Source organism: Dama dama, chromosome 12, assembly GCF_033118175.1.
Source record: "Dama dama isolate Ldn47 chromosome 12, ASM3311817v1, whole genome shotgun sequence".
Classification (NCBI taxonomy): domain Eukaryota; kingdom Metazoa; phylum Chordata; class Mammalia; order Artiodactyla; family Cervidae; genus Dama; species Dama dama.
Genome location: NC_083692.1, coordinates 22,188,303 through 22,203,999, shown reverse-complemented (window position 1 = coordinate 22,203,999; position 15,697 = coordinate 22,188,303). Strand labels below are relative to the sequence as shown.

The window sequence follows — 15,697 nt, the reverse complement described above, 5'->3', positions numbered from 1 at the left end:
TTGGACTTTGGTGCAGCAGCTGAGAAAGAAACCTCATGGCCGGTGGGTCTGGGGTGTGGCTGCCTGCCAGCCTGCAGCACGCTCTGAGCAGCCTCGCGGACTCCATCTGGGCAGCCGTGTATGTTGCAGCAGTAACTTGGATTTGGGGCCCTTTATTCTCTACGGATGAGTTGAAAATGGGAAAGTGACATTGCTGATGGTAGTTATAAGAAGGGCAGGTCTTCTAAAGCTGACAATAATTGAGAAGATTTTGAAACTCAGCATGCCAAGAGCCAGGAACCATTAGTGTCAGTTGAATGTTTGCTGACTCTTAGGTCAGCGGCCCTCCTCAGTGATGAAGAGGAAGAACACAGTTAAAGAATAGTGTAAAAAAAAAAAAAAAAAAAAAACCTGAGTTATGCTATCCAGGAGTATAAAAGCCAAAGCATAATTAGGCATTTTACCATCTTGTTTGGCTTCCTGAGAGCCCATCTCCATTATAATGTATAAACCTATCATTTGACTTAGGGGGACTCTCTCTGGAGAAATGGGAAGACTGTAACCAGGTTCCCTGTGATCAAGAATTGTGCAAAAACAAAACCCTGTTTGTAAGGGTGCAAGGCCCTTCTGGGGCTGAATCTGTCCCTTGGAACACAGTCCATACTGACCCACTCTCAAGGCCTTTCCCCTGGCAGTGTACGCATTTATATGCTAATTTCTGTCATCTTTTTTCTATTTAGATACTTTTAACCTATGATTTTAAGCTGTCAGATGGGCTGTATTTATTTAAAAGCCTAGGCTGCTCAAACACTGCTGGCTTTCTCTAACTGGGAAAGCCCCAGGTTTGGGGAGGTAAGAGACCAAGCACCAAAAATAAACTAGAAACTGATGCCTGGACTGTGAACTTTTTTGTATACTCCAGTCTCAGGCCTTGACTTTGTGAGTTTAGAGTTTTATTATATATGTGCTTTAAACAACTAAGTTTTTAAGTAAAAACCACTGACATCCCACACCAGGGTACCATTATAATGAAAAGAGAAAAATCTGTTTAATTGTAGCAGTGTTGCGGCCTTCTCCCATGCCTGGCTGGCCAAGGCATAGAGTTGATAAGCATGCAGTGTCTTTCATACTTGCCATTACAACATGTTAATTAAGAGAATTCAGCTGTGGCACCAGCTGGGGATGTCTGGCTTTGTGGAAGATTGCAATTAGATGCTTTATTTTCTATTTTCTTTTTCCCCTTTCAACTTTGGTGGAATGCCTTTGAGTGGGGGCTTTTAGTCTCAGCAGTATAAATACTTTAATGTGCCTAATTATGTAATCATAGACTTACACTCCTCTGTGTACACACACATCATTTTATGGATTTTCATCCCCTTTTCCTGTATAGGGGGAATCTCGCCTGCTTTTTGGTTTGGTTGGTATTCTGTGCCGTGGGCAGGAAGAAGAGGAGGGCCAGAGACAGTTTGGGGTTTTCCTCCGATTATGATCTGTCCTTCTGCTCCCAGCCCCCTCCACCCTCCTTTATCTCTCAAATAATTAGCATCTCAATAGTTTCCTAGCAAAGTCAAGGTAATTTAAATGAAATTGGACTTTATAATACTATATCTTTCCATGAATTTGCAAGTGCAGTCTTCCAAAGTGTATAGTTTTATTTTTCTCAGTCCTCAATTCCAGGCAGGCCTAGGGCATGAGCCTGGACATGAGAGCTCAGGCACAATGGAACCCATTGATTTCTGGCATTCAGCTTGCGCGGAGAGGTCCTGTGACCCCAGCTGTTAGACTGGGATCTGGGAGCAGCTGTTTTCCGAGATTCAGTCCTCCAGGGATGGGCCATCTGCTGCCGTGTGAGAGAACCCTGGGAAAGAAATCGACCGCAGGATCTCTCTGTACTCCTTTTCTCTGCTCTAGTCCCTGCAGTTTTTCCCGGACCCCCTCACCTCGGCACACTTAAAACACATGATGCATCTGCACCAGAGAACTCACATGGTTTCCTTTCGGTTCTTCTGCACCCCCAGCTCCACTGAAAACTAGTTGCCAGCATCAGCAGGGAGATTCAGATGGCTTCTTCAGCTAGATTAGAAACATAGAGCAGGCTTTCATTTTATTAGTAATAACATTTCCAGTTCCTAAAATGCAAAGGAACATTTGCATTTTAGGAACTGGAAAGATCCTTAAAATCTTGTTATAGGAAAAAAGAACCCAAGATTTTTTCATTCTTCAGATTTGTATTTGGGGCCCTCCTTGATTTTCTAAATTTCCAACTATCTCCTGCTACACACCAAGATTTTTTCATTCTTCAGATTTGTCTTTGGGGCCTTCCTTGATTTTGTAAATTTCCAGCTATCTTCTGCTACACACACACACACGCACACTCACACCCTCTTCTTGCTCCTCTGCTTATGTCCTTATCTCCCCCTTGCATGTTCTTCCCCCTCCTTTATGCAAGTCACAATCCCCTAGTCATAGTCTTTCATCCCATGTCACAGTCCTATTTACCTCTAGATTTGGAGTTTTGGTATCATTTCTTTCTTCCTTTCTGATCTCTCCCCCCATTGAATTAACCCTTCTTTAGAACCTCCTAGTGTAGCCCAGATTGATTTCTAACGTGTCTCCTGTGGTTATTTATTAGACCATAAGCTCCCAGAGGATATCTTTGCCACCTTCCCAACCCTCCTTCCCCATTGCCTGCCACAGTGCCTTAGTGCTTAGTTAAACCTGTTGAAAGAACGGATGGACACATTCAATCCTTAGGTGAACTCTGGGAGATAAACAGAGTAGATATTACTATTATTGTAACCTACTTGGGGCTCCTCACCTGTACCCTCAAAGAGCCTGAAGTCTCCTCAGGGACAGTGAAAGTCACTCAGTTGTGTCTGCCTCTTTGTGACCCTGTGGACTGTAGCCTGCCAGGCTCTTCTGTCCATGGAATTCTCCAGGCAAGAATGTTGGACTGGGCAGCCATTCCCTTCTCCAGGGGATCTTCCCAACCCAGGGGTCGAACCCAGGTTTCCCGCATTGCAGGTGGACTCTCTACCGTCCGAGTCACCATTGCTCTTGAAGTTCTAGCACCAACCTGGCACACTGGTTGGGGCTCATAGATATGAATTTGTTATATTGAGAAAGCATTCCTATTAGTAGAGTGAAATCCAGAGGGAATAAGAATCAAGGCTTGCAAGTGTTTTTTAACTCTCTTCTGGGTGAAAGTCATTAAGCTATTCTTTGGAAGACAAAAGATTAAAGGATATTTTCTGTTCACCTGTGTGATGTTTGAACACAGGTATCTACTGACACACAGATGATTGAGGCTGCAACAGTGTCTTCTGACCAGGAGTCTTGACTGGTCAGTCACAAGAGGCTTATCAGGCGCAGGGGTCCACAGACCTGAGAGAGGCGGGGGAGGCAACAGGAGGGCAGGCCTCAGAGGGACAAATAAAAGCACAGTTGAGACTCTGTCCCTAAAGCTCACTAATCTGTTTTGCGTTTTCTCTGTTTAATGATCAGGTGATCTTGACAGTCTGTCAGAGCCAGGCTAATAAATACTCAGGCTAAAATCAAAGGGGAAGCAGGTCCCAGACATGTGAGAAAGCGCTTGAGGGCAGGGGCCCTGCCATGGACCTCACGGCAGGTCTGATGTGAGTGAATTCACAGGAGGTGATAGGGACTCCGGCCTTCCCTGCTGCCTGGGAGGAGGAAAGGTATCTTCCAGGAGCCCTCTGGCTCCGTCTGGCCCAGAACTTTAGAAAAACCCACAAGCTAAAAGTTCAGTTCAGTTCAGTCGCTCAGTCGTGTCCAACTCTTTGCGACCCCATGGACTGCAGCACACCAGGCCTCCCTGTCCATCACCAATTTCCAGAGCTTGCTCAACCTCATGTCCATTGAGTCAGTGATGCCATCCAACCATCTCATCCTCTGTCGTCCCCTTCTCCTCCCACCTTCAATCTTTCCCAGCATCAGGGTCTTTTCCATTGAGTCAGTTTTTCGCATCAGGTGGCCAAAGTATTGGAGTTTCAGCTTCAGCATCCATCAGTCCTTCCAATGAATATTCAAGACTGATTGCTTTTAGGATTGACTGGTAATAGAGAAGAATAAAACTCCTCTGGGGAGACTTCTCACTGCCCTTGATCAGCTGATGATAGCAGAGGGTGGGAAGTTCCCCTTCTAGGAAGTGCAGAGGAAACCAAGAAGGCCGGACAAGCTCCTTTTCCTGTGGTGGCTGTATGAACAGTGTGGTTAAACTGATGAGGCGTTTAAATAAGAGACTCTCCTTCCTCACGAGATGGAGGAAGACTCTCCAGATGAGTAGATTTTGTAACTTTTGACTCTGTCGTCCCATGGCCCATTGGTCACAGTGTTCCTCATATTTGTTGGCTCAGAGGTGATTAAGGCAACGACTCCTGGCCCTTGCCGCTTCATTGCCCATGCCACGCACCCCCGCACCACCAAAGAACCACCTTGTCTTTTCACTTTTATATCTCCTAGTCTTGTGGTAGGGTCAGGCCTGACACAAGCCCCCACGGAATGTGCAGGGATCACTTTATGGCTGGCCTTCAACCCGTCTGTTATTTACACCTTGTCTCCACAGCAAGACCTAGTCACATCTCTTTCTTCAGAAAAGATTATTCAGTCCTTTACCCCTCAATTACTGGGTGAGTGTTTTTCCAAGAAGTGTGGCGCTTGCCAGTTGTAGGTCACCCCGATCGCTGATTTCTGCCCCCTCAGCTGATTTCTGTCACCCTCTGTGGCTGGAGTTTTCCAGCTACTCCCTTTCATTCTTTGTAGTTGTGTGGGCCTGGGTAAGCAGCAGTGGCTTATTGAGCACCCGGCATAAGCAAGGTGCTGCCTGACTCCCTGTTCGGAGGTAGGCAGCACAGGCAGTTTATTCTGGGCCTTGACAGAGCTGCCCTGGTGAGCCTCTGTGTTCTAGGCGGCGGGCAGAAGGGCAGCCCTCTGTCCCCACGTAGCCCCCACCCCCATGCTGCACTTAGTGGCAGCCTTCCTGTCGTGTACCCTGTGGAAGGCGTGTGTTCCCAGCTGAAAATGCCCCATGCCCTCTGCCACCTGCAGCTCTGGGCTCCGTGCTCCTTAAATAGCGTCATTGTTTGTAATGCTCAGACATTACTAAAGGAAACCGTCTTGCCTTTCCCCCACCTCTCTGGAAAAATGTGGCCCCACTTGAGATATGAGCTGAGTTCTCTGGGTACAGGTTAACTCACCAGTCCACATTCTTCTCCAAACAGGAATTACTGCAACTTTTCGTCAGATGAACCCCACCCCCATGCCACACTTTTGTAGGTCTTGGGGTAACTTTTTCTGGTGGCATCTGTAGTCAAGGAACTGGAGAAAGGCATGCCAGAGTTTGAATCCAGACTCTACTATCAGGTGGCTTTGCAACCTCAGGCCACTACTAAACTGCTCAGAGCATCACTTTCTTCATCTGAACAAATTGAGTATGACACCACTTCCCTCATAGGATGGAAGAGTTAAATAGATTGGTAACTTTAAAGTGCCTCGCATAGCGCCTGGTGATAAATGTTAATTCTCTTCATCACTTCTACCCTGTTGGACAGCAGAGATCTTTAAGTTTGTTTTAAATTTAAATTTGTGTTTCTCAAAGGCCTATTGTGTGTGCCTGACACCGGACTTGGCATCAGGGATTTCCATCAGGTGGTAGAACTGGGAATGAAATCACAAGTCTGAGCTTTGTACCTGAGAGTCCAGCCCTGTCATAAACTCCTAGCCAGACTCCGAAGTCAGTTATCATTTGCTCATCAGTTCTTCTGAGGTTGGTCAGTGCCTTAAGCAGCTGACTAGGGCCTTCCTGCAGAGGACCAGCCTGCATCCTCCTAGAGGTGGGGAATTCTGAGGGTGAGAGCAGACACTTGGGCAGCTTCTTAAATGATAGGATGAAGGAGATGAGACCAGGAAGTAGGAATCGCTGATGAGAAAAAATAAACATCTGTTTTCTGTTAACCCTTTACTGCTCTCAGGGGAACGTAGTATCATTTGTTAATACACATGGAATGGCCTGGCTCCTTACCTCTACTGGCATCCCACCGTCCTGGGGTAGGGGCGGTGGAAAATTGTGGGTGCTGCTCTCTGAAGTCACTACAGTGAGTGGGAGGGCTTTTGATACTGTGAGGCCCAGGCCTGGAGCAGCAGCAGGAGGATGGTTGTCCCGCCTGCTCGTCTCTTCGCAGTTGTGCAGTGTAGGGTGGGCTGAGGGTGTAGCCCCAGGTGGTACCATGTCTCTAAGTCCCTGAGCTGTGAGAAAAGGGGTGAAAGGGTAACAGGCCATACGGTGGCCGTTAATCTTTCCTGGTAACTCAGAGGGTAAAGTGTCTGCCTGCAGTGCTGGAAACCGGGGTTCAATTCCCAGGTCAGGAAGATGCCCCAGAGAAGGAAATGGCAACCCACTCCAGTACTCTTGCCTGGAAGATTCCACGGAAGGAGGACCCTGGTAGGCTATAGTCCATGGGATCACAAAGAGTCAGACACGACTGAGCAGCTTCACTTCTCTGTCAGCCAAGAGCAGCTCAGGCTCTGCCGAGAACATAAGTGGGGCAGGGGGCTCGCATGTCCCTGAGCTGGAAGAGGGGTGCCGGGCAAGCCAGAGTGTTCACCCTGCTCTGCTCACTGCCTGTCCCTCTCCAGATATCCAGAAGTTTCTGAAGCAATCCTTTTTCTTTGCCGGAGTCTTTGCCTTGCCCTATTCCAAAAACCAGAGATAAGAAATTAGTTTACATTTACACAAATGAGTTTACATTTACAAATCACATTTACAATGTGAATAATAAATGTACAGAATTTAAAGAAAGTGCCTACTATGTGCCAGGCATGATGCAAGACACTTTCAGGTACACAGTGTCATCCGTCCCCTCAAGCACTTCCCGAAGATGAGTATTAGCTGTTAGGGAGTACAGCTCAGGCGAGGGCAGGCCCCCAAGTCAAGCCCTGATTCGCCATCAGACCACGCTGTGACCCTGCATGGCCCTGATTCTGGTGGCTGGGAGTATATTTTCACGGGGAGTGCCAATTTAGAGAACATGAGATGTACCATGCCGAGGGAGTCTCTTTGCTAGAAACCGTGCAGCTCAGATTAGGATGGAGCCCAAGGTCTTTTAACTGAGATCACACATGTGGCCTCAGGACTTAATGAAGCAGCAGAGGTTCTTGACGTCTGATTGCAGAAAGAATTCAATAAGAGACAGAGTGATAGGTAAGGAGTAGCTTTATTTACAGAGAAGCACAGTCCACAGACAAGAGTGTGGGCCATCTCAGAAAGCGAGACTCCGAAATATGGTGTGGTTATACTTTTTATGGATTGGGTAATTTCATAGGCTAATAAGCGGGAGGGTTATTCCAACTGTCTTGGGGAAGAGGGCGGGGGTTTCCAGGAACTGGGCCGCCACCCACTTTCCAACTTTTTATGGTTGGCCTCAGAACGGTCCTGGCCCCAGTCGGTGTGTCGTTTAGCTACTGCATGACAATGAGTGTATAAAGAGGCTCAGAGTCTCCTGGGAGGTTCATCTTCTACCATCTTGGACCTTGTTAGTTCTAACCAGTTTTTTGTCATGTCCTATGACTTTGTCATTCTAAAAATTGTGCCCTCCCTGCCCCCTTCCCTCCTGTTTTAGCTCCTGATTGATCTCAAATCAGAAACCATGTGACCCTTTGCATTTAAAAAGACAGTGCCTTGAAATGTGGGCAAAATTTTGTAGGTGAAGTCAGTTTTTGCCAGTTTCTGTTCCAAGATCTGGGAATACAAAAAGCAGAACAAATGCTTGCCCTACAGCTTGGGTATGTGGGTGGGTTAGTGGAGAGGTGGGGATGGACCGACCTGTGAGAAAATAATTACAGAGACAACAATACAGCCAGTGATTTATGGGGAGGCATGAAGATGTTTGGAGAAAACAGAGGAGGGGTAATAGAGCTGCTGTTTATTGAACGCTTGGTGTATGACAGGCTCTTTACTGGGTCCTCGACCTGCATGATTGTGATGAATCGGCACAGCACCCATGAGGTACACACCTTTACTGTCCCCCTCTTACAGGTGAGGGAACTGAGGAATAGGAAGACCTGCCCGAGCCCACATGGTGGAGACCTGTCCTAACTCACCCGGCTGCTCACTGTAGGCCGGGGTGGGTAAACTCTGCCCCGTGCTGCTTAGTTCTCTTTGGGACGGTGTCCTGGGGCAGGCGACCTGGGAACTGAGTCTTGAAAGATGGGTGGGGTTCCAGCTGACGCTGTGTACTTTCAGGTCAGGGTTTCTAGGCCAAGGAGCAGCACTTCTTCTTTCAGAATGACTTTGATGGTGGCTCTCAGATGACAAGAGGTTTCATGTTTGGGGCAAGGTGCCATAAAAAAAATGTTCTTCCTTCTTGTTGGCTCTGACCTGCCGGCTGGCATGTCTCCTCTCCTGTGAGGTCGGGGAAGTGAGGGACAGCCTCTGAAGTTGGACCTGCTTATGAGCCTGTTAGTCCCCTGGAGTGGGGCTTGGGCCGGGCCCCTCTGAGAGGGCAGCCTGAGCCATGGTGGCTTCTGCCGCTGCTCACCCACCCTCGCTCTGGGGCCACACCCTGGGAAAGGCTGGAGCGCCGGCAGCTGGCCCTCCCCCGCGTGTGGGAAGTTCTCATGAGAAAAGGGATCCTGGCTGGACAATGGGCTTCCTGTCTGACCACTGGGAAGGTTTGTCTCAGAGGAGAGGAAGGTTGCAAATGGCATGAGAAATCGTCTCTTCCCGCTCGCTGCATGCGGCCTGTTTTAGACTTGTGACTGTTCAACGAGAGGGTCAGGAAGGCAGAGAGCTGGGCAGAAGTAGCCCCTCGTTCAGCCGCTCGTTCTCTCTGGAGCAACCAACCTCCTCTGGCCTAGTTCTCCGCCCCCACCGTGCGCCCGAGGTGGGACTCTGCCCTGACATGGCTGCGGGCGCTTCTGCACAGACGGGATGCTTCTCCTGGAGCCTCCCACACTGTGCTCATTTCAGAACTGGAGTGGCTGCGGGACTAACAGGAGAGGAATCTCGGGTCGGTGAGGCTGGCCATCCCCCCAGCTTGACGCAGGTTTGCAGATGGCAGACGAGACCTCAGAGGCCTTCTGGTTTAGCGCCTTCACATATGGAAATTGAGGCTGGGAGAGACCGGTGTCCACAGGCAGCACCCAGATGGGCTTTGTCACTGGGCTCCCCTTCCCGTGGCTCACTTCCTAAGGCGGACTGTGAGAGGAGAAGCTGGGCGCAGAGCCCTTGTCCCTGCCCGGTGCCGTGGAGCGGAGCCCGCCTTCCTGGGTTCAGATCTTTACTCGCCGGGGGTCTGTGACCAAGTGTCTTAACCTCTCTCACTCCATTTGCTCATCTATATAATGTTATAACAGTATGTTTCTTACAGGGTTTTTGTGACGTTTGAATGTGTTAAGACATGTAAAGTGCTTAGATCGATACTTGGAATATAGTAGGTGGTCAGTGAATAGGAGCTGTTATTACTGAGATTTCTAAGGGAGGCCTTAGAAGAAACCTTTATATCACAGTGAGATGTGGTGACCCACCCACTACCACCACCCCCACCCCAGCCCCTTGCTTGTCTGTAATACCCAGTTCCAACCTCCTTGAGAGGCTTTCTTGAGGAAAATCACCTCCCCGTTGAACCTAGCGAGCTCACACCTTTCCCAGAGCAGCAAGATGTTCCAGAGGCCCAGGCCTAGTCCATCGGGACATGGACTGGTACCCTTGCCTCCTCTGCAGGTCCACCTGGGCTTCGAGGTCAAGCCTGCAGCTCAGGAGCCAAATGCCTGTTGAGTCATTTAGAGATGAGCAGCTCGGAGGAAATTACTCAACTCAGCTAAGGCTCATTGTTTTTAATCGGCAAAATGGAAAAAAATATTAAACCTCATTGTTTTTAATCTGTAAAATGGAAAAAAATAGAGTACCTGCCTCGTGTAAAGAGAGAGCTCAGAAGAGTGCCTGGCATAGGTAATAATGCTTTTTGCAGTAATTATTATTTTCCTAGTCTTACGTCCAAAAAGAAATTTGCACATTTGAATACCTTTTTTTCCTCCTCATTTTGCCTTGCTTTTTCTCTGGCTCTCTCTGTTCCTAACAAAGCCTTGAGGGCTACAAATAGAAATTAAACCTTCATGTATCAAGAAAAGGTTTTGAAAGCAAGCACGTAAACAGTGCTTTAAAGAACAACCTGAAGGGACCCTGAGTGCTCCATGACGTCTTCATCTGCTGTTTATCCTCCTGTCTCACACCCAGTGGTGTGGTCTGAACCCTTCCTTCTGTTCTCAGACCCCATCATCAGTGCCATCAGTACAGTGGCCACTGTCCTCGAGTGACTGTTGAGAACTTGAAATGCGATTTGTCTGACCTGAAATGTGCCATAAGTGTAGAAAAGAATATTGTCAAATATCTCATTAATAAATTTTTATATTATGTGTTGATATCAAACGTGTATTTTGCATATATTGGATAAGTAAAATATATCATTAAGATTATGTGACTAAGAAAATCTAAAATCACCTCTGTGGCCGCATCGTGTTTCTAGGGGACAGTACTGTGCTCGGCGTGTGCTTCCCTTCCATTCCTTCCTCCCCTTTCTATTTTTTTGCACCTGCTGCTTTTTGCCTGGGCCCTCACCTTCCTCTGGTTGCCAGCGGTTCTCAGATGAATCCTCTGGTTGCCAGCAGTTCTCAGATGAACAGAAAAGATGTCCCTGCTCACACCCAGGGCCAGTAGAAGAGCTCACCTTTGAACACTTTGCTTCTTTCACTTAGATGAGAGTTAGCCACGCGTGTCTGTGTCCTGTCGACGATAGCCTTTCTGAGGGTTTGGTCCTGTCACGCTTAGCTCTGTGGCTCTGCGAGGGCGTCTTATGAGGAGAGGCGCTCTGATTGTTTGATGGAGTTATAACCACATAGGGGCACGTGTGATGCCGCCTCAGCTGTGTCCCCTGTGACCACAGCTTCTGTGTTGATGTGCTGGGTCTGGGGGAACCACTTTCTCCTCTCAATTCCCAGGAAGGTTTTCTCTGGCCATCCTTTCTTTCAGCACCTTCACTAAGCACCTATTTCTCTGTGCCCAGTCGTGTTCTAAATGCCACTACGCTGATTTTAGTGTAAAACGACATTATTTCAAACCTGCAGGTGGACACCAACAGTTTCTTAAGCCCAGGCACTTAAAGCCGCAAAGAAGCGGACACGACTGAGACGACGGCGCACACGCAGCATGTGAGGGAGTTGGGGGGTGTTTCGTGTTTTGTTGGGGTATAAGTGCTTTACAGTGTTGTGTTTCTGCTGTACAGTGAGGTGAGTCGACTGTATGTGTACACACATCCCCTCTTTTTTAAATCTCCTTCCCGGTTAGGTCACCACGGAGCATTAAGTAGCGTTCCCTGTGCTATACAGCGGGTTCTCATTATCTGTTTTATACATATTAATGTGTGGGAGTTCAGGGTTTTCTTGATGACTGACATCAGATGGAAATCTTTTCTGTTGAGTCTTTTTAACTGCTCTAGGTATTTGCATTCTACTTCCTGGCAACACACTCCAGTATTCTTGCCTGGAGAATCCCATGAACGGAGGAGCCTGGTGGGCTACAGTCCACGGGGTCGCAAAGAGTCAGACACGACTGAGCAACTTCACTTCACTCACTTCCCTTCCTCAAGCTGATCTTCACCCTCCCTGCCCTCCACACCTCATTTAAAAGGGGCTCATTGTGTTAAACTGGACATTTTGACTCCAAGGCCATTCCCGGAGCTTGTTTTGATTGGTTTGTTATGGAATCTTAGAATTTGTTTTGTCTCTTATTCCTCTCTTCCTCTTAAAAGTCTGGTCCCCAGAACAGCAGAAGAAAATCACATTATCTGAGGGCTGATTGGGGGTTCTTATTGGTTTCTGCTCTTGGTTTAGGCTCAGGGGTGGGAGTACCAGCCAGATCACTCTGCCTCCCCACCTTCTGCTCCCTCCCCATCTGGTCTGACTATCCTGCTTCAGGACAGCTGTGCCCTGGGCACTCCACAGGCCCCCTGAAGAATTACCTCGCTGCTTCCTGTGCTCATGGGAGGCCAAAAAAAAGTGGCTGTAAGAGATAATGGGAAGCAGAGAAGGAAGCTAAAGGGAGCTAATTGATTTTTTTTTCCTGTAAAATTTCCATCTTCTGGCTTTCTCCCTCTTCTTTTCAAAATTATGCAACTTTGCCAAATCAGATGAGTTCATTGTCTTCTTGGGGCTAAGAACAGATCTTGAAACTCCCTCTGCGGACCTGGGGTTGTCAGAGAGAGCAAGCCTGATGCACAGATTAAGTCAGCCTGTTGCCCAGAACAGTGGCTCCTGGAAGCCACTGAGTGATTTATTTGCTCCTCCTTATGTTCTTCCCGGTCCTTTGATGCTCAAACATTGCTGAGGGTCCTCTCCCAATGCCTGCTCCTTGCCAAGACGCTCCCACTCTGCTTTCTGATTGGGCAGGAGGGCCATATTTTTTCCTTATGTTCTCGGCATCTTAAAACAATCCTGCCTTTTTGTGATTTTTCCTTCCGAGACCATCTTATTTCTTCCTTTGACTTGGGGCAGTCCCTTCGTGATGCCGAGTCTGCTGTACCCTAGTTTGTTTCTTTTGCATGATCCTCATAGAACTTCTTAAGCCAGTTTATTTCCCCACGTGAGGGTTGCTCTACTGCTGACCTTCTCCAGAGGTTTTCTCCTCCTCTGTTCGTCTTACATCAACGTCAGCTCCTCTTATGGTTTCAGCCACTGAATATAGTATGAACACCTCCTGTTGCTGCCAAGGCCCCTCTGCAAGATGGTTTCTTCACAATATTATTGCTACTACTACTATCATCATTATTTATTTATTTGGACAAATTTTCTTATGCAGTCAAGCTAACCTAGGCTACCCGATGTTCTCTGGGCTTAATCTACACTTTGCTACTTTGGAGCATTTGATTCAAGCCACCACCTCCTTTCCTGCTGAAATCAAGCCCCATTGAAAATGCCGCTTCCTCCAGGAGCCATTCCTGGCCTTCCCCATACAAGGTTGATCTCTCCTGCTCTGAACTCCCCCTCTTGCAGCGCTAATCCCTTTCTTTGACATGTATACGATAAAATCTGTGTGGAATATCTCTGGGGAGAAGCACTGAGTGGCTGGGACAGAGGGCTTGCTTTTCTGTGCTCACCCTCTTACTTTTTTTCCCAGGTATATATTTCCTATGATTATTTTTTCCTATGATTATTTTTTTTCCCATCCGAAGGTATTATTTACATAATAAAGACCCAGTCTGTTAAACTTGAGAAGAAAATATTGGAGAGTACATTTAGAAAAGTGTCCTAAACATACTCTCCAAAATGTGTCACGACATAAAACTCAGAAGCCATGAAGAAAAAAGCTTTTAAAATACACGTGTGGACTTATTTGTCATACCCCTGTTTGGCTACAAGTAACCAAAGTGCTTGGGCTTCCCTGACGTCTCAGTGGCAAAGAATCTGCCTGCAATGCAGGAGATGCAGGTTTGATCCCTGGGTTGGGAAGATCCCCTGGAGGAGGGCATGGCAACTCACTCCACTGTTCTTTCCTGGAGAATCCCATGGACAGAGGAGCCAGGTGGGCTACAGTCTATAGGGTCGCCAGGAGTCAGATACGACTGAGCACCTGAGCACACATGCACCTGAAGTGCTTATTATCTTTTCATCCCTTTTCAGAGCATAGCACAGTGATCCCTACCCAGTCATCAGTAAATATTAGGTGAATCGAAATGAATTGTAAGTAGCATCTTTGTAGACCTCACTTTTTGTACTGACATAATGAGTGCCAGGTGATATCCAGGGCCCTCTCAGGGATTCCATGACGATGTGGGCTTTATGGGCAGAAGTGCCCAGCAGAGCCGGAATGACTTGAGAATCAGCAGCCCTTCCCCTGGGACTGTCCTCCCCCGCTCACTGGACCTGTGTGAGTCCTGCCTGCTTTTGGGAGCTGCTGTGGGATGCTCAGCATTAATTACACTGAGGAAATGAACCGATTAGACACAATCTGGAGAGAGCCAGGCGATCTCTGGCAGGCTTGTTGCCCTGAACAAAACAGGGAGCGTGTACAAGGTAAAGCAGATTGCTGAGCTTCCTCTGGAAATCCAGCTGGCCAGCTCCCTGAACGACTTGGCCCGAGTTCAGAGAGGCACCAGGAGAGGTGTGACGCCTGCGTCTGCCTCCTGTTCTAGACTTTGGGCGCGGTGGGTGACGTGGGGAGAGTCTAGAGATGACGGTGTGTCCTTAGAGGGCACTGAGTGGGCTCATTTGGGCTCTTCTGCTAGTTTCAGAGAGGACGTTCAGACTTCTCTGATACCTGTGGACCTGCCTCATTATTTTAATACGTTAAGTAATGGAGTCTTATCTCCAAATCTCAGTGATAAGTAGCCTGAGGGCAGGGAACCATCACCTCTTTTTTTACTTTATATCCGCCCCCCCCCTCCTGACTGGCAGTCATCTTACATAAGAGCAGTTTGCAGGCTGAAGGAAAGTGGTATTTGGTTGAGAGAGTGGTGGGCAGTCCCATGAAGGGAAAGTACCGTATCTCAGACAGTCAGAAACTCTGGGTCTATTAGAGGAAGTGAAAACCAGAAACCCAGCAGTTTTTATTTTCATATTGACATCCTTGTGATATCTTGATGGGGACAGGGTATTTGTCAGCAAAATCTAAAGTCCTTTGGAGACTTTCATCTTTCCTGTGTTAGTAAGGCTTGGGCTAAGCTGAAGTTTGTGAGTGCCTGGCCACCTGCCAGCGTATCTTCTTCCAAACAATGATCCCTGAGTGCCCCTGTTGTCCCCTTCCTATTTTTGCGAGGCACACCCCTCAATCTATTGCCTGGGTACTTCGGTTCTGCAGTGCCCATCCAGGTGCTTCACGTCCTCCCCAGGCCTTGGAATCGGAGGCCACCTTCTCCCTGGGCTGCTCCAGGGAGCTTGTCACCGCAGCTTGTCTCCATCCGAGTTCCCCCTGCACTTAGGTACCGTTTGCCATTTCCCTTGTTCAGAGGGTAGGTAGCCTTGACATACACAGTCCTTAAAGGCCCACTCACTCCTGGGGTGGAAGCAGTGTCTGCTGGTGGGAAGAGCACAGGTTTGAATCAGGAGACCCAGCTGTGTTCCCCGGTCTGCCCTTGACTCTCTCTGCCTCACACTTGGCTCAAAGTCATTTAACTTTTGTGGACCAGTGTCCTCATTGTCAAAGGGGAGGCATGATAACTACTTCACAGAGTTGTCAGAACAAATAAGCAAGATAGGAGATGAATGAAGGTGCTTTTAAAACTGAGCAGACCTACCTCAATGAAAAATACAGGCTTTACTGTGGGATGGAGTCAAGTGATGCCAGTGACCATGCAGGTCAGGGAATGCGTGGTGCGGGGGGATTGGGAATCCTCCCAGGAAACGCATCAGAAATCCCCTCTGGAGCCAAGAAGGCACGTTTTATCACACAAAGGAGTCCTTTCTGATCCTGATCTGGAAACAAGGCTAACATTTCCCCTGTGCACGTTACTGGTGTTTTACCACCTGTTACTTGGTTTTGTTGTGTTCCAGTAGGTTTTATTAAAACCATATTACACACTAGGTCTCTGTGAATCTGGCTTGGTCAGAGTCTACTGTTGAGTGAAGGTTGCGGTTCTCTGCAGGCAGTAGGGAGGGGGAAGGTGAGGGGACGTGGTGTTGGCAGCCCGGCTTCCCCTGTTGCCAGGGCACC

General features: G+C 48.1%; 1 protein-coding gene across 2 annotated transcripts in view; it reads left to right on the top strand.

Moving 5' to 3' along the window:
* SUSD6 (sushi domain containing 6) overlaps positions 1-15,697 on the top strand; it is a 92,490-nt gene that overhangs the window by 66,688 nt on the left and 10,105 nt on the right. The gene's annotated exons all lie outside the window — the stretch shown is intronic.